General features: G+C 39.7%; 2 long non-coding RNA genes across 2 annotated transcripts; both read right to left on the bottom strand.

The window, feature by feature from the left end:
• Positions 1 to 10,926: 10,926 nt before the first annotated feature.
• On the bottom strand, positions 10,927 to 17,351 carry LOC129632161 (uncharacterized). The gene is made up of 3 exons (XR_008704352.1): positions 17,164 to 17,351; positions 11,661 to 11,870; positions 10,927 to 11,341 (listed from the first exon to the last, which is right to left on the bottom strand). It is a non-coding gene; the product is annotated as an uncharacterized LOC129632161 (long non-coding RNA).
• Positions 17,352 to 19,681: 2,330 nt separating this feature from the next.
• LOC129632111 (uncharacterized) lies at positions 19,682 to 21,116 on the bottom strand. The gene is made up of 3 exons (XR_008704303.1): positions 20,592 to 21,116; positions 20,256 to 20,402; positions 19,682 to 20,108 (listed from the first exon to the last, which is right to left on the bottom strand). It is a non-coding gene; the product is annotated as an uncharacterized LOC129632111 (long non-coding RNA).
• Positions 21,117 to 24,425: the final 3,309 nt, after the last annotated feature.

Genomic DNA, 24,425 nt, shown 5'->3' on the forward strand with positions numbered 1-24,425 from the left:
CTCCAATACTTTGGCCACCTGATGTGAAGAGCTGACTCATTTGAAAAGACCCTGATGTTGGGAAAGATTGAAGGCAGGAAGAGAAGGAGACGACAAGGGATGAGATGGTTGGATGGCATCACCAACTCGATGGCCATGAGTTTGAGCAAGCTCCAAGAGTTGGTGATGAACAGGGAAGCCTGGTGTGCTGCAATCCATGAGGTCTCAAAGAGTCAGACACGACTGAGTGACTGAACTGAACTGAACTGAACAAAATGAAGTTAAAACTATATCCAATCAGAGAAGTTTAGAATAAATTCCAGGTCTACCACTTATAAACTATATGATAATGGATAAGTTGTTTAACTACTCTGAGCCATTCCTTTATCCCTTGTTGGGTTAATAACATTTACCTCTGTATGACTATTAAGAAATTGGAGAAATGTCCCCAGAGTGCTTAGTACAGGGTTCAGCCCATAGTGGGCTCTCAGTGACTGGAGCTGTTGCCATGGTGGATATTAAGCATTATATACGAAGAGTAAAAAATTGAAGTTTATTACATTGATCGAGTTTCCTAATCTATGATAACCTACCTTATGTTTTAAAAACTGAGACAACTACAGTCCTATATTATGAGACTGTTGCAGGAATTAAGTAAACTAACACATTTAAGACGTAGCAAAATGATGTATAAAAATGATCGAAATAGTTATTATTAAAAAATAGAAACTCAGACTGTCTTGAGTAAATCAAGGGTGTGTAAAGTTTTAATTTTCCCTTTCTTTTACACTTCTCTTTCTTTTTAAAACAAAAGTCACAAATACTCATAGTATTCATGTTGGTTTCATTAACTTAGATCTATATATTCAAAGATGTTAAATTTCAGAACCATCAATCATTTCTAGTATTGCAAATCCCAGTGCTTTGTACCTTAGTTTAAAATCTCCAGAAAATATGTGCCTTAAATGCAAATAGATTTTAAAGCATGTATGAACTTGTTTCAGTGCCTAAAGCAGCAGTACATTCTATGCTATTTCCCATACTTTAGTCTTTTGCTTACCACCTTCTAAATATTGCAGTTAATTACTCAATATTTTTAAATTAATTTCAAAAGCAAATTTGGGGTATTTTTATATATGGAATATGAGTATCTATGAACATAAATAAAATATGCACAAAAAAATGGAATTCAAAGAGGATCTTGCTGTGATATATGTCAAAGATATACGCCTATGTTTTCCTCTAAGAGTTTTATAATTTCTGGCCTTACATTTAAGGCTTTAGTCCATCTTGAGTTTATTTTTGTGTATTGTGTTAGGCAGTGTTCTGATTTCATTCTTTTACATGTAGTTGTCCAGTTTTCCCAGCACCACGTATTGAAGCAGCTGTCTTTTGTCCATTGTATATTCTTGCCTCCTTTGTCAAAGATAAGGTGCCCATAGGTGCATGGGTTTATCTCTGGGCTTTCTATCTTGTTCCATTGATCTGTATTTCTGTTTTTGTGCCAGTACCATACTGTCTTGATGACTTCAACTTCCTGAAGTCAGGAAGGTTGATTCCTCCAGCTCCGTTTTTCTTTCTCAAGATTGCTTTGGCTATTCGGGGTCTTTTACGTTTCCATACAAATTGTGAAACTTTTTGTTCTAGTTCTGTGAAAAATAAGATTGGTGGTTTAATAGGGATTGCATTGAATCTGTAGATTGCTTCGGGTAGTATAATCATTTCACAATATTGATTCTTCCAGTCCAAGAACATGGAATGTATCTCCATCTGTTTGTGTCTTTTGATTTCTTTCATCAATGTCTTATAGTTTCTGCATATGAGTCTTATCTCCTTAGGTAGCTTTATTCCTAGGTATTTGTTCTTTTGTTGCAATGGTGTACCACTATTCATTGCAGCACTATTTGCAATAGCCAGGACATGGAAACAACCCAGATGTCCATAAATAGATGACTGGATAAAGAAGCTGTAGTACTATATACAATGGAATACTATTCAATCATAAAAAAGAATGACTCTGAGTCAGTTCTAATGAGGTAGATGAACGTAGGGTCTGTTATTCAGAGTGAAGTAAGTCAGAAAGAGAAAAACAAGTATCTTATATTAATGCATATATATGGAATCTAGAAAAATGATACTGATAAACCTATTTGCAGGGAAGGAATAGAAACACAGGTGTAGAGGATGGACGTGTGGACACAATGGGGGAAGGAGAAGTAGGACGAATTGAGAGACTAGCATTGACATATATACTCTATCATGTGTAAAACAATTAACTAGTGGGAAGCTGCTATATAACACAGGGACCCCAGCCTGGCATTTTGTGATGACCTGTAGGGATGGGGTCTTCCCAGTTGGCAGTTGTGGTAAAGAACCCGCTTGCCAATGCAGGAGACGTAAGAGATGTTGGTTTGATCCTTGGGTTGGGAAGATCCCCTGGAGGAGGGCATAGCAACCCACTCCAGTATTCTTTCCTGGAGAATCCCCATGGGCAGAGGAGACTGGTTGGCTACCATCCATAGGGTTGCAAAGTGTCAGACATGACTGAATCAATTTAGCACACACGCATGCACACATACCTTCTTAATTACATGGAAATTCAGATTTGACTTTGGAATTCTCAGAGTCCTTAGGCTTCTGCATTGGGAGAGCTACGCCTTTGCTCCCAGCTCATGGGATGTTCTCTTTCCCACACCATCCCTGGTTGCATCCCACACTGCAGGAGGCCTCTGGGCTACAAACATGGACACTCCAATAGCACGTCCATATCCAAGCCTCTTCCTATAGGAGCTTGGGGGCTGTTTGGAGATGTAGTTCAGTTCAGTCGCTCAGTCATGTCTGACTCTTTGAGACCCCATGGACTTCAGGACGCCAGGCTTCCCTGCCCATCACCAACTCCTAGAGCTTGCTCAAACTCATGTCCATCGAGTTGGTGATGCCATCCAACCATCTCATCATCTGTCATTCCCTTCTCCTCCAGATTTCACTCTTTCCTAGCATCAGGGTCTTTTCCAATGAGTCAGTTCTTTGCATCAGGTAGCCGAAGTATTGGAGTTTCAGCTTCAGCATCAGTACTTCTAGTGAATATTCAGGACTGATTTCCTTTAGGGTTGACTGGTTGGATCTCCTTGCTGTCCAAGGGACTCTCAAGAGTCTTCTCCAACACCACAGTTCAAAAGCATCAATTCTTTGGCACTCAGCTTTCTTTATGGTCCATCTCCCACATCCATACATGACTACTGGAAAAACCATACATTTGACTAGATGGAATATTCTCCAGGCAAGAATACTGGAGTGGGTTGTCATCCCTTCCTCCAGGGGATCTTCTCAACTCAGGGATCAAACCCAGTTCTCTCACACTGCAGGCAGATTCTTTACCGTTTGAGCCAACAGGGGAGCCCAAGAACACTGGAGTGAGTAGTCTATCCCTTCTCAAGTGTTTTTCCCTACTCAAGAATGGAACCAGGGTCTCCTGCATTGCAAGTGGTTTCTTTACCAGCTAGGCTACCAGGGAAGCTTATATATATATATATATATATATATATTATATATATATATATATAATTATGACTCATTCATGGTTGTTGTATGGCAGAAGCCAACACAGCATTCTCCTGCATTGTAGGCAGATGCTTTACCGTCTGAGCCACCAGGGAAGTCTTGTAAAGCAATTATCCAATTAAAAAAAGAAAAAGAAAAAATTATTTGGGTCCAATTGTTGTTCCCATTTTACAAATGGGGAAACCAGGCCCAGAAATTTTGGTGACTTAGAGGAATATTCAGTTCAGTTCAGTTGAGTGGCCAGTCATGTCCAACTCTTTGCTACCCCATGGACTGCAGCACACCAGACTTCACTGTCCATCACTGACTCCCAGAGCTTGCTGAAACTCATGTCCATTGAGTTGGTGATGCCATCCAACTATGTCATCCTTTGTCATTCCCTTCTCCTCCTGCCTTCAATTTTTCCCAGTATCAGGGTCTTTTCAAATGAGTCAGCTCTTCGCATCAGGTGGCCAAAGTATTGGAGCTTCAGCTTCAGCATTAGTCCTTCCCATGAATATTCAAGACTGATTTCCTTTAGGATTGACTAGTTTGATCTCCTTGCAATCCAAGGGATACTCAAGAGTCTTCTCCAACACCACAGTTCAAAAGCATCAATTCTTCGGTGCTCAGCTTTCTTTATGGTACAACTCTAACATCTATACATGACTACTGGAAAAACCATAGTTTTGACTAAATGGACCTTTGTTGGCAAAGTAATGCCTCAACTTTGTAATATGCTGTCTAGATTGGTCATACCTTTTCTTCTAAGGAGCAAGCATCTTTTAATTTCATGGCTGCAGTCACCATCTGCAGTGATTTGGGAGCCCCCAAAAATAAAGTCTGTCACTGTTTCCACTGTTTCCCCATTTATTTGCCATGAAGTGATGGGACCAGATGCCATGATCTTAGTTTTCTGAATGTTGAGTTTTAAGCCAACTTTTTCACTCTCCTCTTTCACTTTCATCAAGAGGCTTTTTAGTTCTTCCTGATTTCTGCCATAATTGTGGTGTCATCTGCATATCTGAGGTTATTGATATTCCTGCTGGCAATTCTGAGTCCAGCTTGTGCTTCATCAAGCCCAGCATTTTGCATGATTTACTGTGCATATAATTTAAATAAGCAGGGTAACAATATACAGCCTTGACATACTCCTTTCCCAATTTGGAACCAGTCTGTTGTTCCACATCCAGTTCTAACTGTTGTTTCTTGACCTCCATACAGATTTCTGAAGAGGCAGGTCAGGTGGTCTGGTATTCCCATTTCTTGAAGAATTTTCCACAGTTTGCTGTGATCCACACAGTCAAAGGCTTTGGCATAGTCAATAAAGCAAAAGTAGATGTTTTTCTGGAACTCTCTTGCTTTTTCAATGATCCAACAGATGTAGGATGTAGGCAATTTGATCTCTGGTTCCTCTGTCTTTTCTAAATCCAGCTTGGCCATCTGGAAGTTCACGATTCACATACTCTTGAAGCCTGGCTTGGAGAATTTTGAACATTATTGCTAGCATGTGAGATGAGTGCAACTGTGTGGTAGTTTGAACATTCTTTGGCATTGCCTTTCTTTAGGATTGGAATAAAAACTGACCTTTTCCAGTCCTATGGCCACTGATGAGGTTTCCAAATTTGCTGGCATATTGAGTGCAGCATTTTCACAGCATCATCTTTTAGGATTTGAAATAGCTCTACTGGAATTCCATTATCTCTACTAGCTTTGTTCATAGTGATGCTTCCTAAGACTCACTTTACTTTGCCTTCCAGGGTATCTGGCCCTAGGTGAGTGATCATACCATCATATTATCTGGGTCATGAAGATCTTTTTTGTATAGTTCTTCTGTGTATTCCTGCCACCTCTTCTTAATATCTTCTGCTTCTGTTAGGTCCATACAATTTCTGTCCTTTATTGAGCCCATCTTTGCATGAAATGTTCCCTTGGGATCTCTAATTTTCTTGAAGAGATCTCTAGCCTTTCCCATTCTATTGTTTTCCTCTATTTCTTTGCATTGATAACCGAGGAAGGCTTTCTTATCTCTCCTTGCTATTCTTTGGAACTCTGCATTCAAATGAGTATATCTTTCCTTTTCTCCTTTGCCTTTAGCTTTTCTTCTTTTCTCAGCTATTTGTAGTTCAGTTCAGTTCAGTTCAGTCGCTCAGTCGTGTCCGACTCTTTGCGACTCCATGAATTGCAGCACACCCAGCCTCCCTGTCCATCACCAACTCTTGGAGTTCACCCAAACCCATGTCAATCGAGTCAGTGATGCCATCCAGTCATCTCATCCTCTGTCGTCCCCTTCTCCTCCTGCCCCCAATCCCTCCCAGCTATTTGTAAGCCCTCCTCAAACAACCATTTTACCTTTTTTCATTTTTCTTTCTTGGGGATAGTCTTGATCATTGCCTCCTGTACAGTCTCATGAACCTCTGTCCATAGTCCTTCAGGTACTGTATCATGAATCAGGTACTGATTCTAATCCCTTGAATCTATTTGTCACTTCCACTGTATAATTGTAAGGGATTTGATTTAGGTCATACCTGAATAGTCTAGTGGTTCTCCCCACTTTCTTCAATTTAAGTCAGAATTTGGCAATAAGGAGTTCATGATCTGAGCCACAGTCAGCTCCCGGTCTTGTTTTTGCTGACTGTATAGAACTTCTCCATCTTTGTCTGTGAAGAATATAATCAGTCTGATTTCAGTATTGACCATCTGGTGATGTCCATGTGTGTAGTCTTCTCTTGTGTTGTTGGAAAAGGGTGTTTGCTATGAGCAGTGTGTTCTCTTGGCAAAATTCTGTTAGCCTTGCCCTGCTTTATTTTATATTCCAAGGCCAAATTTGCCTGTTACTCCAGGTGTGACTTCCTAATTTTGCATTCCAGTCTCCTGTAATGAAAAGGACATCTTTTTTGGGTGTTAGTTCTAGAAGGTCTTGTAGGTCTTCATAGAACGTTCAACTTCAGTGTCTTCAGCATTACTGGTTGTGGCATAGACTTGGATTACCATAATATTGAATGGTTTGCCTTGGAAACGAACAGGGCTCTGAGCTTGCACCTAAGACTGCATTTCAGATTCTTCTGTTGACTATGAGGGCTACTCCATTTCTTCTAAGGGATTCTTGCCCACAGTAGTAGATATAATCGTCATCTGAGTTAAATTCACCGATTCCAGTCCATTTTAGATCGCTGATTCCTAAAATGTCGATGTTCACTCTTGCCATCTCCTGTTTGACTATTTCCAATTCACCTTGATTCATGGACCTAACATTCCAGGTTCCTATGCAATATTTCTCTTTACAGCATTGGACTTTACTTCCATCACCAGTCACATCCACAAGTGGGTCTTTTTTTTGCTTTGGCTCCATCTCTTCATTCTTTCTGGAGTTTTTCTCCACTCTTCCCCAGTATCATATTGGGCACCTTTCAGTGTTCATCTTTCAGTGTCATACCTTTTGGCCTTTTCATACTATTCATGGGGTTCTCAAGGCAAGAATACTCAAGTGGTTTGCCATTTCCTTCTCCAGGGGTCCACATTTTGTCAGAAATCTCCACCATGACTCATCTATCTTGGGTAGCCCTTCAGGGTATGGCTTATAGTTTCATTGAGGAATATAGGAATATATGAGTCACGTATAGGTGACTAACAGCCAAGCTCCAATCTCAGACCTCTAGGTCACATAAGAAAACAATCTGCTGCTGCTGCTGCTGCTAAGTCGCTTCAGTCGTGTCCAACTCTGTGCGACCCCATAGACGGCAGCCCACCAGGCTCCCCTGTCCCTGGGATTCTCCAGGCAAGAATACTGAAGTGGGTTGCCATTTCCTTCTCCAATGCGTGAAAGTGAAAAGTGAAAGTGAAGTCACTCAGTCGTATCCGACTCTTCGCAACCCCATGGACTGCAGCCTACCAGGCTCCTCCATCCATGGGATTTTCCAGGCAAGAGTACTGGAGTGGGGTGCCGTTTTGTAAAATCAAAATAAAATAAAAGCAAGATGTTGGTGGCAGTTATTTTAGAGCAGTAGGAATACAAAGAAGTGTAATTGTTGCCTGTATGCCCTTATAATGTTTCTACAGTAAACATGTATTTGGATTTAGTGTGAAAAAAAAAATGGAATTCAAGCAAAACAATGTTGTTACAATTTAGCTACAAACAGTTGCTTTCCAGAGGCTTCAACCTGAAGCTTGCTCTGTCTTTGTTGAGAGGGAGAAAGAGAAAAAATTTGAGAGAGAAATTGATTAACAAATGTTATAGAGGTGTTAAATACATACTAACTGCTGAGACATCCACTTTGTTGAAATCGCAAAGAAGGAAATAACTTAAAGAAATATCTCACAGATTGACTCAGTTCCACTGACGATTTGTCCCTGGACTTTTATTCCCCCTTATACTTAAAAAAAAGGAAATAATAATAACCCATCTCACAAGTTTGCAGGTAAATGATCAGCAAAATAATATATGCAAGGTTCTTAGCACAGGGCCAGGCATATAAGTGACATGCAAGAAATATTAGCCATAATTTAAAATTTTATATACAGGTCCATTACCCACATTCTTCTTGTTCATAAGGAAAACACAGATGAGCTTCTTATTTGTTACATTTCTATTTGCATGTTAAATTGAGGATGAAGAGGTACTCCTTTGAAGAGGAAGTCACCATGGTTTAGAATTTTAACTTGCTAATAGACTTTCTTTAATTTTAAAATTTCTGAACTAAATATAGAAGTAAGATTCATTACTAAAAGATATGAAGACCTGCATTAATATTAAGATATTAATAGCCCACCACCACAAGGAGCACTTAATTAATACTTGTATATTGAGGATGTCTTCTCAAAGACATAAAGACCCAGATCTATCTCATTTTAAAAAGGCTTTGTGTCTATGTGGCACTGGTCATTTCCCTAGTTTAATCATGAAAACTTTGATTCTATTGAAAATAATTTGTAGTAGTAAATTCAAGAAAACTTGTTAGTAAGTTTTAATTTAGGAAAACTTCAAAAATATACTACTATAAACTTCTAGAGAGAATGATGTATGTATTCCTAGTAGAAGGATCTAAAACCCACTTACATTAATACTACATCTTTCTCTTACACTGCCATGTTGCTAATTAATTGCACTTTTTGCTATCAAAAACAATAAAGAACAAACAGCATAAAAAGAGGATGTTGTCACATCGTCACCATACATCAGACATAATGTTTTTTCACTTTCATGAGATATTTATAATCTATCAGATATGTTAATATTTATAGAGTGCTTGCGGAAGAAATCTGTTAAAATTAATAAATAATAAAGCTGATGTCTTTTTAAAAAGTAAATCAGTAATCCCATCATAAAGTTGCCCATAATTTACTGCAGCAATATAAAACCAGAAAAGCAGTAAGCAGACGGTACTATATCCCATTACTCAGAATATCTAACTACCTCAAGTGTTTGGGCTTTTTTTTTTTAAACAATGAAAAAAACGATATTTTGTCAACTCCAACTCATAGGACTCTTCTCATCAACCTGAATGGGATCATAAGTGATTATATATATATATATATATATATATATATATATATATATGTCAATTCATGCTAAGAGATTTTCTAATCACCTGATTTGAGCCTGAGATATTATATTTGCTAATATATTATTCAGGATTATAGCATTTATATTCCAAACCAAGATTTTTTTTCTCATTTTGTGCTATTTTATCAGTTTTTTCGTATTAAGATTAGGCAAACTTCTTAATTATGTAAACTTCTATTTCTATCCTTAAGTAACATGTTGATTGAATATTCTCTGTTGTCCTAGTAATATAAATCCTTCCACTGCTCAAAAATTCATGGAAGAGAAAGGGGGAAATACATACCTAAAAGATTCTTTTTAGCATCAAAAGGTAAAGGAAGTTAAAATATTAAAAGTTGTTGATGCAAGTATTTTTTCTGTAGTAGTGATAAAGAGATAAAAGTATCTCACTATATACACATAGACCTGAACTCTGGTTAAGTTTAGCTTTTCTCTTCTTTTATTCAAAAATATAAGTGTTTTCCTCTGGTTTATTAAGGTTTTGTTTTGATGAGAACCATGTTTTTGAGAATAAGGAAGTTAGCTTCCTGTTCAAAAGGCAGCATTTTCAACCCTCGTCTTAATAACTGAACTGGATCAATTGTAGAGCTAAAGTGAATTGAATTACTGAAGTCTGTGAGTCATATACATTGAGAATAGATCACAATTTGATCCAAAATATTCACTTGGTGAACACACACAACGTACAAGCTGCTGAGAAAGGAACAGTAATTTCAATGTTGCTGCTGCTGCTAAGTCGCTTCAGTGGTGTCCGACTCTGTGCGACCCCATAGACGACAGCTCACCAGGCCCCGCCATCCCTGGGATTCTCCAGGCAAGAACACTGGAGTGGGTTGCCATTTCCTTCTCCAATGCATGAAAGTGAAAAGTGAAAGTGAAGTTGCTCAGTCGTGTCCGACTCTTCGCGACCCCATGGACTGCTAGCCAGTGCTTATGTTGTTTTCATTTTTATTTGGGTTTTAGCTTTTGGTAAGAAACTTACCAAATCACTTTACAAATACTGTGGATAATTTTTCCTGATTTGAAAAAGGTATAGTTTTGCCTGTTTTTGTTGTTTCCAATTTTTACTAACGTTAAGTATTTGAAATGAGTGTCTTGGAAATTATATCTAATAGATGGCGCTTTAAAATCCATTTTGTCAATCTCTGCCTTTTAATTCTTGGGTTTAGCTCATTTATATTTAAGGTGATCATGTTCTAAATATATTACATTTAAGATGACTATTGATACATCAGGATTTACATATGTTCCAAATATGTTCATAATGTCATTTCAAGATATTAATGTGAGATAAAGGGTTGGGAGAAATAATCTTCTGACCAATCAGATAATGATTTCAATTTGAGTGATAAATCACATTGTACTTCCACCAATAGAATAGTCTTCACCCAGCCATGCCCTGATAATACACTCTTGGATTTTACTGTGAGATGCTTTAAGAAACTGCTAAACAAAGCTACTACATTTCTTACAGGGATGTTTCTGAGTACATCACACACTACATTCAATGTCCCACCTATAAATGGCAAGTTGAAATTTTATTTTAGACCTCACAAGAACATTTTTCTTTCTCCTGACGAATAAGAATGGATTCTTCAATGGACAAATTATTTTGAAAACAGTTAATACTTCACATTTTGCCATATTCTGGGAGAGTCAACAATTTAACTTTAAAATTATAAGCTTGTAATTGATTTAGCCTCTATCCTTTAGGTTATCATGGTTTTATGTTTTCTTCATGTGTCATATTTATAAACACCACAATCTAGTGTTATTGTTCCTTTAAGTAGTCAATAATCTTTTACGTGTATTCATACTTTTTAAGAGCTTTTTGTTCCTTCTTGCAGTTCTGTTCTAACTGCAAACATTTCCCTCAGCCTGAAGAATTTGTTTATCCTTTTACCTTTTGAAGATTGGCATTGTTTCTAGATTTTCCTGCTATGAATGTTTTTTATCTCTGTTGAGACATTTGTTTTCATCTCTCTTGAATAAACATCTGAGAGTGAAATTGCTAGGTTTGATGCTAAGTAAGTATACGCATATGTGCTAGGTTGCTGCAGTCGTTTCTGACTCTTTACAAACCTATGGACTGTAGCCCGCCAGGTTTCTCTGTCCATGGGATTCTCCAGGTGAGAATACTGGAGTGGATTGCCATGCTCTCCTCCAGGAGATCTTCCAGACCCAGGGATTGATCCTGGATCTCCTGCATGGACAGGGGTCTTCTGCATGGGCAGGCAGGTTCTTTGTCATTAGCGCCAGCTGGAAAGTTCAAATAACTATATTTAATTGTATAAGAAAGGACTAAAGTTTTCCAGAATTGCAACATTTTCCCTTTCCACCCACAACGCATGAAAGTTGTATGAGGGAGCCTGTTTCTATTGGCTAATTATTCTCTTGATTATGGATCCCACCTTCCTTCTCCTTTTCATGTATCATATTTTTATTATAGGTCAGACATTCATATAAAAGAATTAGAGATATAAGTCAATATTAAGAGAAATTGGGGCTAATCACCTTGACTCAATCAAGAGTTAAAAGGAGTGGTGGCTGGATTGTAATTAAGTTAGTTTTAGTTTACCTCTGATTTCAATTGTCTTAAGGGTCCAAAGGCGGGGAAGGCAATGGCAACCCACTCCAGTGTTCTTGCCTGGAGAATCCCAGGGACGGGGGAGTCTGGTGGGCTGCCGTCTATGGGGTTGCACAGAGTCGGACACGACTGAAGCAACTTAGCAGCAGCAGCAAGGGTCCAAAGGGCTTCCCAAGTGATGCCAGTGGTGAAAGAACCTGCCTGCCAATGCAAGAGAAACAAGAGACATGGGTCTGAACTCTGGGGCGGGAAGATCCCCTGGAGCAGGAATGGCAATCCACTCCAGTATTCTTGCCTGGAGAATCCCATGGACAGAGAAACCTGGCGGGCTACAGTCTATAGTGTCACAAAGAGTCAGACATGACTGAAGCAATAGTGGGTGATTTCATTTTCCTTTCTTAGCCCAGTCTTCAGGTGCTCTTGCTGTACCATTACTCCACAAAAGTCCAATGGAGAAAAACTCATGGACCCAGAGAAATAATTCCTTGATCCAGCCCACGTTTAAAAACTATATTATGTTAAAAAGTGGCTTATTCATTTTAATTTTCCTTCAGTTCTTATCCCTTAATCTGTATTTCAAGGCCCTGATTTTTACTTTATTTCTTCTATTTTTGTAAGTTGCTTCAAAAAATGTTTGTCAACCAAGACAGGGCCTAAATACATAAATAAATAATGTTAATCTTAAGTTACTGCATTAACTGTGCCACAAAACTGTTTTTAAATATGTTTCTTTAAGGTCTTCAATCTCCTCTAAAAGCCACTGTAGAAGATAATTTTTTTCCCCCAATCAACCTTGGTTTTTCAAGATCCTCGTTGGCATCTCAAGAGTACTAAAGAACCAAAATACGATTTATTAGTAGAATCGACAATGGATGGGCAATTGCTGGCTACTGAATTGAATTCATTTTCTGAGCCAATCTCTTTAATGAGAAAAATGAAGGAAATGAAATGGGACATTTAAAAACTAATAGAAATCTTGAATATAATAACTACTGACAAAGGCAATTAAGGAACACTTTTAAAAATTTTAATAGAAATAAATGAGAATGTTCAAATGACAGACACCCAAAGGAAAGAAGGAAATTCATTAAATTTAACTATTGCATTTCTCCTAATTACTTTCCTTAAAGAAAAAATTTCATACTTCTTGAAAAAGTATATAAATAAAGATCCTTGAGTTTTTCAATGAATAAATATGAATTAATATTGCTTCTTGTGTATTTATAACTAAGCATCCTTTTGCCATCAAATAGTCTCATAATGAATTCAGAATCACATGACCATGCTCCATTACATGGAAAAATGGGGAAAAGGCAGACTAGAAAGTTCTTTTCAATTGATTAAAGAGATTTATAAAAGGGAGGTGGGCCACTAATTGAAGCTGTGCCTTCACTTGTCAACCCATGTCTCTCAGACACCTCTTTCGATCCACTGTTTTATGCTTCTAGACAGCATATAGGAACACAGCCTATATAGAGACCTATGCAGCCTGATGATACTTATAAAATGTTCAAACATCACATACTGAGAGGGAAAAAATTACTCTAAAACACACCCAGACTCATTTAAGGACAAAGAAATTTTGCCACATATCTCCAGGTATATGCAAGTGTTTCTTATACTAGCTAACTAAAAATTTTCCCAGATTTCTATTTCAGAGTAGGAAAACCTAGGGTTGCGGGGGGGGGGGGGGGGGGGTTGGGGTGTTGGTAGAATATATAGGTAAAAGATCTTGAAAAAGGTCCTCATGAGGGTCTTCATGTTCCATGACCTTTTCATCTGTTTGGGATTCAAATGGAATAACAGTAATCTCTTTCCTTTGCCAAAAATTACTTAATCTATCATCTGCCTATATTAGTAGGCAATCCATTATTACCTCTAAAGACTTACATTTGTTCTTCATGAAAGGTAGTGGCTTATTTGAACATGTTGGAAAGTCAGATAACCTACCCGGGCTGTCATCAATACCCTTGCCACAAGGAAATAGTGTCACTCTTGAACATCCATTCTACACAATCACATACCTACCTTGCAGTCAGACTGTGCAGGATATATGTGTAAGCAAAACACCAAGACCATAGGAGATCTTGCCATGGTGAGTTTGTGCTGGCTTATGAACCTCATGTTGAATTACCCTGGTCTCTCAGGCAGGTTCTAGTAACATTGTAATAGGGAGTTGTATCTATGAGGTAAAGTATGGCTCTTTCTCCCAGGAAGCTCAATGGCCCCCATGGCAAACATCTCTCTCCATCCCCACTATAAGTTCTTTGAGATGGGCAGTGTGTGTCAGGCCAAAAGGAATCTTGCGGCATTTGCTCCAGGGAGTACCTGGTTATCTTATGCTTATGTAACTACAGCAAGCCTTCAGGAAGAGGCTTCTCATGTCTCTCTGGACAGGTAGTAACTGAAAGTTGCACTTAACAAAAATAATCCCAAGTGCTTGTCCGTACTAGGGCTGGCAACCCTTAGAGAAAAGTGGAAGGAAATTTGCTTACAGTGTTCCCACTCCTCTCAGTGCAGCACACCCATCCCAACAAGGCTTTGTTCTGTGCATTTCTGTCTCACCCTCGCTCTCTATGACTGCATACTCCAGTCAATTCCGTCTGGTCTCCCTGCTTCCGCTGGTGTAATGCTAGTGTATGGGTAACTCTCCAGCCAAGATCACTGTCCTCAGCTTCAGATATGTGCACCTAAAAACGCCATGCACTTGGTTATGTCTGACTCTTTGCAACCCTGTGGACTGTAGCCCACAAGACTCTCCTGTCCATAGGATTCTCCAGGCAAGAACACTGGAGTGGACTGTAGTTTCCTTCTCCAGGGGATCTTCTCGACCCAGGAATTTTCCAGCATCTTCTGTGTCCCCTGCATTGCTGAGGATTTGGCAGGCACCTAAGCCTTCTAGATATTACCACCTGAATGTCTCACAGACATCTCAAACTCACCACAGACAAACTCCTCCTGTGTTCTTTATCAGTCCAGGGCACCATGGTTCACCCACTGTTAGAGCCAGACTCCTAGGAGCCGTTCTTGATGCTTACCAGTCCTTCATCCTACATCAATTCTATTTTCTAAATATTTCCCAAGCCACCTTCTCATGGTCAGATCACTGCCATTACACTTTCCTAGGTTACCATTACCTTTCGTTTGGATTACTCCAACAGCCTCTTAGCTAGTTAACAAATTATCTGCTTTGCTTCTTTTTGGTGGTGGTTTAGTCACTAAGCCATGTCCGACTCTTGTGACCCTGTGGACTGTAGCCTGCCAAGCTCTTCTGTCCATGGGGTTCTCCAGGCAAGAACATAGGAATGTGTTTCCATTTCCTCTTTCAGGGGATCTTCCAGACCCAGGGATTGAACCTGGGTCTCCTGCACTGCAGGCAGTTTCTTTACCGACTGAGCTACCAGCCCTTGTCTCTCTTTAACTGACATATTTTTGGCCATTTGCTATGTCTTCTCTTGAGAAATGTTTATTCATATCCCTTGCCCACTTTTAATTAAGTTGTTTCCTTGCTACATAGCTGTTTGACTTCCTTGTGTATGTTGGATACTAATTCGTTAATCCCACTTGTCTATTTTTTGCTTTTGTTGCCTGTGCTTCTGGGGTCATATCCAAAAAAGTCATTGCCTAGGTCAATGTCCAGGCAATTTCTCCTATGTTTTTCTTCTAGTAGTTTTATAGTTTTAGGTCTTCCATGTAAGTGTTTCATCCATTTTGAATTCATTTTGGTATAAGGAATAATATTAGAAGTCAATTTCACTCTTCTGCAAGTGGATAACCCAACACTATTGAAAAGATTGTTCTCTCTCCATTGTGTGTCCTTGGCTAAACGCATGGATTTATTTCTGGACTGTCTTTATGTTCCATAGGCCTATGTGTCTATTTTTATGCCAGTACTATGCTCTCTTAATTACTGCAGCTTTGAGGTATATTTCAAAATCAGATAATATGATGTTTCCAGTTTTGTTATTTTTGCTCAAGATAGCTTTGACTATTTGGAGTCTTTTGTAATTCCACTTGAATTTTAGGACTATTTTTTTTTAATGTCTGTGAAAAATGTCTTTTTAATTTTGATAGGGATTGCATTAAATCTGAAGATCACTTTAGGTAGTATAGACATTTTAATACTATTAATTCTTCTAATCCATGAACACAAAATTTCTTTCTGTTTATTTATGGCTTCTTCAGGGCTTCCCTGGTGACTCAGCTTGTAAAGAATTCACCTGCAATGTAGGAGACCTGGGTTTGATCCCTGGGTTGGGAAGATCTTCTGGAGAAAGGAAGGGCTACCCACTCCAGTATTCTGGCCTGGAGAATTCCATGGACTGCATAGTCCATGGGTTGCAAAGAGTCGAACACGACTGAGCAACTTTCACTTTCTTTCACTTTCATGCCTTCTTCAACTTATTGTATCCATGTTTCATAGTAAAATAGCTTGATATATATATGTGTGTGTGTATATATATGTATGCTTCAAGTTAGCACATTTTTATTACTTATGCCTTAATAAATATTTCATTCTATATTCGAGATAATTCAGGCAGCTCCCAGGTATGCAGTGGATCCCTATTGCACCAGGACTCAGCTCCAGATATGTCTCAAGAGAATAATTCTACAACGGTTCAGAATTGCTTGGGCTTGATTCTAATATAATGTGTGTGTCTCTAACCCCTGATGTGTGACATACTCATGTACTTATCTGGTAGATTCAAAATAAACAATAATGGTGGATATAAAGATGAGGAATTTGAGTTACTTCAATCCTGTCATTTTCTGTTTAAAATAGTGACACAATACAAATAGCTAGGTATAATTTTTTTTCTTGGGTAAAAGTAATGTTTAATCCATATGAAAACTATTTTACTGAATTGAAACAATATCTTTTAAATTGAAATATATTCTTTTAACATTGCTTATTATTTGTTCCAAAGCTAAAGGACAAATCAAAATATAGCAATTACTGTAACATCATTCACTATTACATAATTGTTACTGAAAATAACTTTGTTGTATAGACAAGGGATTTTTTTAAGTGATCTGCTTCATAATTTTAAAGACGTCAGGCATGTTACTAAATATGAGAGCTATACTTATAATTACTTGAAGACATTTGACTGCTTGCTGTGTATCTGACACTACATGCTTTGAATCCATTAAATCATTTATTTCATATAATAACTTTGCAAAGTAATAAATTTATTATTGTTATTATTCCCATTTACACCTGAGGACACCAAGTCCTAAAGATGGTGAGAAGTGAAGATGGAGTGAGAACCCAGATGCCCAGACTCCAGAGCTGTGCTATTAGCCACAGGGCTGTGCTGCTTCTCAATCCCTCATCCACTAAATAACTATCACAAGCACCATTTACGTGCTGAGGACTTTACACCCATTATCTCATTTAATCCTTTAATCCTTACTACAACCCTATGGAGTAGTTACATTATTCTTGTATTACAGATTTAGGAACTGAGATTCGAGCATTTCAGTAACTCACCTAAGACTGAGGTAATGTAAGCGTCAGAAAGGCCATTTTTATTCTGCCTTGTTTGGCTCCAGAACCCTTTCTCTTCCCATTGTTCTTTCCATTTGTTGTAGCAAAAAAGGAGGGTGGGATTCTGAAGTGCTAGAAAGGGTTTCCAGACCAGTGATTGCAGTCTCTGCTGGAAGGACAGTGTTTGCCCATTAACCGTGAGCTGGGATTCCTGCCCCATGGCCATTCGCGAAGGAAAGAGGAGGGGACACATCTTGTGAGTAAAAGGGGTTAGAAGGTCTCCAGGTTAGAGAAGCCCAGGGGTTAGTTCTGCAGAGGGAAACTGAGCTTAAAATGCAACACCTGGACCAAAGAGTAAGAATTTTCTTGATTTGTCAGAAACAAAGCTCTGCTGAAGGAGAGACCAAGAGCTACAGCTGTGTTGGGTAGGCACGGCTGATCAAGGAGCACCAACAAGATCCATCTCTCTCTTTCATCCATGGAGTTTAGCCTTGGGCAGGGCCTCCTAAGCGCGTCCCTGGTGGTTCAGCAATAAAGGATCCGCTTGCCAATGCAGGAGATGCAGGTTCAATTCCTGGGTCAGGAAGATCCCCTGGAGAAGGGAATGGTGACCAACTCTAATAGTCTCACCTGGAATATCCCATGGGCAGAGGAGCCTGGTGGGCTACAGTCCATGACATCAAAAAGAGTCAAACGTGACGACTAGACAACAACAACAACCAACAACAGAGCCACTGCGGTGACTCTAAGAATGGCCTCCTACAGGTCCCAGCTGCTAGCCCAACAGCTACAGAACCGCAGCAAAAAGAATACTTTCCCAGTAGTGCCAGCCAAATTACCAAGGATAGCATTGAATGCCCCAGCTTGGGTCACATGCCTATGCCTGAAATAATCAGGGAAGAGGACATGAAAACTCTCCAGTGTCAACTCTGAATTATGTGCCCACTCCTGTGACCAAGTGAAGAGTCAGCCCATCTGAATCACATGAATTAAAGTGGGAATCTAAAAAAAATGGTACAGATGAATCTAGTTCCAGGTCAGGAACAGAGATACAGATGTAGAGAATGGAGGTGTGGACACAGTGAGAGGAAGGGGAGGCTGAGATGAACTGGAACATTAGGTTTGGCACATGTATACTAACTACCAAGCTTCCCAGGTGGTTCAATGGTAAAGCATCTGCCTGTTAAGCAGGAGACGAGAGTTCAGTACCTGGGTGGGGAAGAGCGCTTGGAGAAGGAAATGGCAACCCACGCTAGTAGTCTTGCCTGGAAAATTCCCTGGACAGAGGAGCCTGGAGGGCTACAGTCCAAGGGGTCACAAAGAGTCAAACATGACAGAGTGACCACACAACAACAACAGTATACACTACCATGTTTAAAATGCATAGCTACTGGGAACCTATGGTATAGTACAGGGAGCTCAGCTGGGTGCTCTGTGATGACCTAGATGGATGGGATGGGAGTAGGGTGAGAGGGAGGCTCAAGAGGGAGGGGTGAATGTATACGTATAGCTGATTCACTTCGCTTTACAGCAGAAACAAACCCAACATTGTAAAGCAATTATACTCCAATAAATTAAAACATTCTGTTGTTTCCAGAAAAAAAAGAAATGAAACATGTGCAGATGAAAAAACACAACCCAAACCGCTATTTACCTTAATGATCATCTTAATTGCCAGATGTACCAATTCTTTCTTCATCTTCCCCTGACTTGTCCTTCTGGCCATGTCACACTGTTGACCATCTTGTAGTCACTTCTTACTCACAACTTAATCTTGGGATCCTACCAGCCATTAAAAACAATGTAGGTGTCCATCCAGTAGCTAGACTTGGGTCAGTCTTCCAAGTCACACAGATATTTATTAATCCAAAAGCCTCAGCCTCTCCTTCTAATACTGTACAACCGAAGTCACTCGCGTGTGAACACATTTCCCATGGGGATTATGACTGAATTGGCCATAGCTGTAATGTCACTCCTCCTCTCTTACCAAAGTATACTAAAAGCAACATTATCACAGGCATAACATTGATTCTTCTCTCACTTATTTTTTCAAGGCATTTGAGGATTTTAGTTCATAATTATTTGTCATTTTGCAAGACATATTCCAAACCAATCACGAACCAGGATTTCTAGGTAACGAGGTCACAGAGTCTTTAATCATCTTGTCATTCCACCCACAGTCTTCATCTGTACCATTTGTTTGATCATGGAACCATATCCTGGCTTGCCTTTGTGTTTGTGTGTTTGTCTTATGTAACTATTCCAAGGGTTGTAAAGACAGATGCCTACTGAAGCAAGGCAAATGAGGCTGGATTAAGAGTGGTGGGAATTGTGATGAACTGGAGAGTGCATTTTTCAATAAAAGGAAGTAGCCACCACTCAAGTCCAGCTGGTTGTTGCCATGACAGTGTGGCATCTGTGTTTCTAAGTCCTCTGATATTTTCCAAGAGAAGCCTGAATTCTCAGTTTTCAAGTGAAAACATCCCCATTTCTAAATGTTGGCAACAAAATCCAATTGTAGTTTTTATTTTAGATGTTTATTTATTTATGGTAAGACACTATATGGCAAACAAATTACATCTGCTGGCCACATCTACCATTTTGCAACCTTTAATCGCTACACTTGCTCCTCATTAGGAGTGTTCACTCCTGGGAAGGTAGGGGACTATGTATTTTTCTGCAAAACTTACAGCACTTGTCAGAGGATGGAGCTCATGGAAAACAGTCAATAGAAAAAAAGAAATAAAATAAGGCTTTACCGACAAAAGTTAGAAACACAATGAATGTGGCAACAGCAATTGCACAGGGCATTATATCCATTGGGATTTGTTTTCAAGGATGTCAGATGACCTCACCAAAACATTCTGTTAACCAAAGTTTCTGATTCTGAGGAAGCTGCCTTTCCAAACATCATGAGTTCATTTAAATAAAAGTCACACGAACAGCCCCTGCAATGCAGAGAAGATGTCACAAGACTTTGCAGGCTCTGATCAAAACCCCTCACCCCACAAAACTACTTATGGCATCCACAACATTTTTCTCCCAGCCTTCTCTCATTTTCTATAGAAAGCCCTTAATCTGTACACAGTACATACCAGTGAGATTTACATATGATTTTAGCAAATCCCTGAAGCTATTCTGTTGCTGAGTTTTATATGTCAAAGGCATGTTCAAGGAGAGAAGTGTCTTCAGCCAGCCACAGAGAAGGAAACCCCACATGGCTTTGGTCTCTGAGTCCACATCTGAAAAGGGCGAGGTGATGATTTGTTTAGGCAGCAAAGGCTTTGAATGTTCATTGATCGAGCATTATTTGAGAATCACTTAAATGGAAATGGTATATAAAATCAACATTTCATTGATCCATTTGCTTTACGAGCTAAGGACTGGTGGACCAGAGAGTAATACGAACTGAAATCTAAAGTCAAACTTACCCCAGCTGCCTGCTCCGTGTCCACCTTCAGCTTTAGAATTCAAATGGGCACAACTCATATATGAGTGTTTGTTTGAGGGTGGCTGTGAAGTGGCAACAAGATCTTTGGTTGAGGGAAAGCCATCTCCTTCTTTTTCCACTGTTCCAATTCTCTGCTCTTTGGTCTGCTAAACACGATGCTTCTGCATCTTGCATTTGATGAAGTACCCTGCTGGCTCAGATGGTACAGAATCTGCCTGCAATGCATGAGTCCTGGGTTCAGTCCCTGGGTTGGGAAAATCCCCTGGAGAAGGGAGTGGCTACCCACTCCAGTATTCTTGGCTGGAGAATTTCATGGACAGAGGAGCCTGGCAGGCTACTTCATGGGGTCACAGAGTCGTATACTCCTGAGCAAACAGCACTTTCATTCTCACCAGCACACTGAACAGGCTAGGGTGGGGGAACCCCGGGGGGTTGATGGACAGCACCACTATACCTGGTGGTAAATGGTTATTAAGTCCATGGATGAAGAAGGAGAAAAGAAAGTCAGAATATGCCAAGGAAAAGGTTCATTCTTAGGCTATGACAGCAGCAGAGACAAGATCACCATTTTCTCCTGAGTGACTTACTCTTAGGCATTGCTTATATTATACTCTGCCATTTGATTATCAAATCAACATGAGAATTACTCTTTTTTTTTTTTTTTTTTTTTTTACTGGTGAAAAGTTGTCTCAGAAAAGATAAATGATGATGATGGAATCGTTGAATTGCAGAAATCTTTAGATATCCTTCATCTTATCCCATTTTTATAGATGTGGAAACTGAGACCCAAAGGGAATAAATGGTGTGCCCAAGCCCAGTGGGTATTTACTAGCAGACCCAGATGAGAACCCAGGTTTTCCAACCTGTAGCTCCTCAGTCTTACTAAGCAACCGTGAAGCTGCCGAAACGAGCTTTCTTTACCTTCCCTGGTGCCAACACGACTCAGGACTGTGTTCTACAAATTAATCATTCCATCACCCTAAATCTACAGGTTTAAAGGTAAAAGTTAGAGACAGCAAAGTTTGGTTAAGAGTTCTTTAAAGTCTTACCAAAATGAAATAAATTGTGAAAGGAAAGGCAACGTAAATCAGCCAAATGCCTTAAATATGAACTTTTTAAGGATTCAATTGGCTTCCTCTAAGGCTGAGAAAATTTTGCTAAGTATAGGTACCCAGCAGACCAAGATTAATGAGTAGACCAGATTACTTATAATTGACCTATGCATTGTTCGTATGCAGATGGTTCTTACTAAGTATGTGAAAACAATTTGTTCTCTTAAATAGGTTATATATTCCCTACCCTCGATTTTGTTTACACTATTAATTTGCTTAGCAAACCTTTTTTTCCATATCTGGTACCAAGGTAAACTTCAGCCCAGCCAGAGGGTCTGAATTATTCATACATTCTAAATTAGCAGGGTCCAGATTAATGAGGTTTTACTCTACTTTTTATCCTCAACTGCCTTCCCTTGGGGCACAGAATCATCGCTCTCCTCTTTTTCTTTCCCTATTATCATAAACTATATCCCCCAAGTGATTCCCCTTTAAAGGGGCACCTGGTTACAGTCTCTCCAGGGCTGCTCTGAACGCATAACGAAAGCAAGACAAGTGGTCACAGAGCTGCAGGTTTTCAGGCACCCCATTCTTGGTTCAATTCCTTACAGTAAGTAGCTGTCAAAAGCTTACTTCCTCTTCTCCCACCTACAATATTTTTTAAAGGACTTGGGTGAAACTAACACAACATTGTAAATCAACTCCACATCAATTAAAAAAAAAAAAAGATTTGGGCAACATGAGGCTATTAGCTGGGGGGGAAAAAAGCATAGAAAGTCTTGGAGGGCTTCTCCAGTGGGCCCCTTGGCAGGCGTGTCATTGCTCAGTGAGAAGTAAAACTCCAGCTCCACCGGGCAATGGCTGGTTTATGATCATACCCTGCTCTTAAGTGTTAGCTACATACATTTTAAACACTCATTTTCAGTGCACAATTCATGAACAACTACACCCTCCCTCCAAAAAATATAACTGCAGGCAAAAGAGCTCCATCTCTGTCTCTGTCTCTCTCTCTGTGTCTCTCTTTCTGTCTCTCTGTCTTTCTCTCTGTCTCTGTGTGTGTTCCTCCCTGTTTCTCTCTGCCTCTGTCTCTCTCTCTCTCTCTCCCTTCCCCACACCCTTCCAATGTCATCTTTATGATGTGAACGTGAAAACTGAAAGCAGAGAAATTCTGTGCGTTTATCCAAGGTAAGTATGTAAGCGCCAGGAACATCAGAGCATGGACAGTGTTGAGGATTAGCTGAAAGCCAGTCGCCGTATGCACGCTCATTTCCTCTTTTACTGCTTAATTCCCCCGTGATGCCATCTGATCAGTTCTCGAATGTCCCCTGTGTCTTTGCCTTAACAATCAAGCCTGGTAGGCCATTCCACACATTTGTGATTCTCTGCAGGAAAAAAAAAAAAAAAAAGCTTCCTGACATCTGTTCTGAATTTGTTTCTCTTTAATTTCCATTTATGCTCCCTTATCCTAACATCTGTGTCATTCTGAAAACAGTAACTCAGACTGACGTTATCTGTGCCATTTACAATTTTATATTCCCCAGCTAGAAGTTCCTCTTAACCATGTCGTGGATGTGGGATTCTGGTTGATGTTCAATCCAGCGAGTGGGGCTCAGCTGTGATTTCAGAGGGTTCAGTTGACGTGTCAGCCCCTCATCCTTTCTCGATATCTTTTTTGAAAGAGGAGCTGGCTGTGGGGTTGGGGGAGGGGGCCCAAACCTGGATAAACATAGTCTTTTCCTTGGAAACCTTTCTGCTGAGGCCTCTGCCTTGGCCCTCAGGGCAGAGGTGTGCTTTACTCTTAAGATACTAAGGCTTACCACCCTCTCTCCCAACAGTTATTTTCTACCACAATCCAGAACTGAGGCTGTTTCACACACTCAGGAAACATGTGTTGGATGAATGCGTAGAAGGTAGGTAGATGGAAAGGAAGAACCAAAGGAAGGTTGTTTCTTAGAAAATAAGAGAAGGCAAGATCGAAAAGTCAAAGCCAATTCTAAAACAATCATGTTGGGGACTTCCCGTCAGTCCAATAGTTCAGACTCTGCACTTGAAGTGCTGGGGGAACAATTTCAACCCCTGGTCTGGGAAGGTCCTGCCTGCTGTGTGGCATGGCCAAAAAATTAACAAACAAACAATAGAACAATCCATGACAAATGGATTTACTTGACGAATAAGTAAAATAATCATGTCCTTCGGAAATGTATTTGCTTGTTGGCACTGTTAATTGGGTGCCCAAAATTTCTCCCCTACTTCGCAGTCCCCACTCTTCAGGTAAATCACCCTCCAGAGGGTTTGACAAGTTTATTCTGTCCCCAAGTCATTTACATAAATTCTCATCATTGCTACAGAAGTTTCTTTTTTGGTCACTGCCACGTTTTTGTTTTTGTTTTTTTGTCTGGTAATTCCCATTTCTGCATCCCCGGTTTCATCTCTGCTTCTAAGTTTAAAAGCATGCATCTGAAATACGTTCTGAGACCCAGGCGCACCCCCCCACTAAGAGTTAAAAAGCCTTCAATTTTAGAAAAATAATACAGTCCTTCAAGAAACGTTTATCTGTTGTACAACGACTCTGGACCAGGCATGGGCTGCATGCTTAGAATACAATGAGGAAAAACAGACATGGTCTCCATCCTGATAGAACTTAAAGTCTAGTGGGGGAGGCAGAGAAAAGCACAAATAAGCAAGCAAATCAAATTAACCTGCAATAGCACATTCTGGCCAGTGTTATGAAGGAAAGGAGCAGGGGAGTATGAGAGAGAATG

This window comes from Bubalus kerabau, chromosome 17, assembly GCF_029407905.1.
Source record: "Bubalus kerabau isolate K-KA32 ecotype Philippines breed swamp buffalo chromosome 17, PCC_UOA_SB_1v2, whole genome shotgun sequence".
Classification (NCBI taxonomy): Eukaryota; Metazoa; Chordata; class Mammalia; order Artiodactyla; family Bovidae; genus Bubalus; species Bubalus kerabau.